The sequence below is a fragment of the Penaeus vannamei genome, chromosome 29 (genome assembly GCF_042767895.1).
Source record: "Penaeus vannamei isolate JL-2024 chromosome 29, ASM4276789v1, whole genome shotgun sequence".
Lineage (NCBI taxonomy): Eukaryota > Metazoa > Arthropoda > Malacostraca > Decapoda > Penaeidae > Penaeus > Penaeus vannamei.
Window position 1 is genome coordinate 31,898,355 of NC_091577.1, and position 2,214 is coordinate 31,900,568.

Consider the following 2,214-nt stretch of genomic DNA (forward strand, 5'->3'; position numbering starts at 1 on the left):
ATTGTATAATTGTCTGTGTATTCATTCCGTTGTTTAATCTTTTTTATATATATTACCACCAAAAATATAATTCTCCTATTAGAATATGATAAATTGAAACTACAGTAAACACGATTCTCTCTCGCCAAGATTAAATAAATAAACATTTATTCAGTCATATCTATTTTCAACTATATATCAAGTCAGTCATATGTCCATTAGCTTCAAAAAATCGATCAGTTCATCATTAGCATTTAAATGTGTAAATTGGCAACCCATATTTAGTCCTAATAATATGATAATAGTTTGATCATCAATCATACACAACAATTTACTCATTTACACGATATATTAAACTTCGATTGACAGAATACACGTGTTTTTTCATAAATCACTGAACTTCAATTATTTTGAAAATCCTATTCAGATATATTTAAGTGAAAACCAAATTACTGATTTCCTGCGCTCTAAAATATAATAAAACCAAAGAAAAAATACAAACAAACATTTATGATCCTCTTTTATTCATAGATAATTTTTTATTGTGTTTATAGGAAACTAATTTGAATTCACAACGGGAACAGTTGTCGTGTCTAAGCAGATAATTTTTTTTTTCGTTTCTTTTCTTTTAATTAGTTTAAAAATACGTATATATTTTTTTCTTATCATGCGTGGCTGTCGTGTCACTTTTTCTCAGATAAACATCCTGACACGAATTTATTTAGTAGAAAATTAGCTTATCGAAAACTTTGAAATTGATCTTGAGTTGAAGAGAAATTGAAGCCAGAAAATTATATTGTATTTATGCCGACAAAGGTATGATTATCAATTATTTTATAATTAGTAGTTTTAATGATATGATTGTCAGTTATTTTGTGCATTTATAGCACTCGTAGAATTAATCAATTGAGTAATTAGATTCAAAGAAAATTGCGAAGATTGGAACATAGAAATGGAAAACAGGAAAAGGAAATATTGATGATGATTATAAAATAAAAACTTGAAGGATTTTAGAGATGGAAAGTGTGATAATGGGGATAGAGATAACGTTTAAGAATGATAACAATGATGATAAGGTTAATCGTAATGATGATAATAAGGATAACAACGAAGGAAAGACAAAGAAGGAGAAGAGGAGGAAGAGGAAGAGGAGGAAAAAGAAGAAGGGGGAGGAAGAAGAGAAGGAGGAAAAAGAGGAAGATGGAGATGGAGGAAGAAAAGGAATAGGAAGAGAAGGAACTTATGAGCGGGTTTCTTGGAAAATAAAGACAACTATAAAGATAATTAAATCGAACACACATACCGTTAAGTGTGTGTGTGTGTGTGTGTGTGTGTGTGTATACATATCTATATATATGTATGTAGTTTAATTAACTATGTCGAGTCAAAATGACTGATCTACACTAGGAAAAAATATTTTGAAGATAAACTCGTTCAATGGTACTTTTTTTTAATTAAATGAGGTTTTTGAATCGGCCATCACCTATGTATAATTCATTTAACGAGAGATAGCAGAAAAACACCTACCTGACCTGGATGTCTATAAATGATTTTTCTTTTTTTTTCTCCTCACTTCCATCCACCTTCGTCCGATTCTCTCGCCGAAGCAAAGAGAGAGAGAATGTAAGAGAGAGTGTGTGTGTAAGAGAGAGAGAGAGAGAGAGAGAGTGTAAGAGAGAGAGAGAGAGTGTAAGAGAGAGAGAGAGAGTGTAAGAGAGAGAGAGAGAGTGTGTAAGAGAGAGAGAAGAGAGAGACAAACAGACAGAGAGAGAGAGAGAGAATGTAAAAGAGCGAGAAAGAGAATGAGACAGAAACAGACAGACAAGAGATAGACAGATGCAGATCCAGAGAAAGAGAAATAGAAAGTCACCAGAGAAATACATATATATATATATATATATATATATATATATATATATATATATATATATATGTTTTTTTTTTGTTTTTTTTTCCCTTTTTTTTCGACGAACATTGATAACCACAGTACGTTTTCGCTGCCGTAACGAAATCTCAAACCAAGTGAAAGGGGCGGTCTCACAGCTGGTTAAGTGTTTTGGCGCCAAACTGTCGGATTGACCCACCCCCCCTTGTTTCAAAGGTTACAAGTTACATATTTCTCTGTCTCTGTCTCTCTCTGTCTCTCTCTCTGTCTCTCTCTCTCTCTCTCTCTCTCTCTCTCTCTCTCTCTCTCTCTCTCTCTCTCTCTCTCTCTCTCACTCTCTCTCTCCCTCC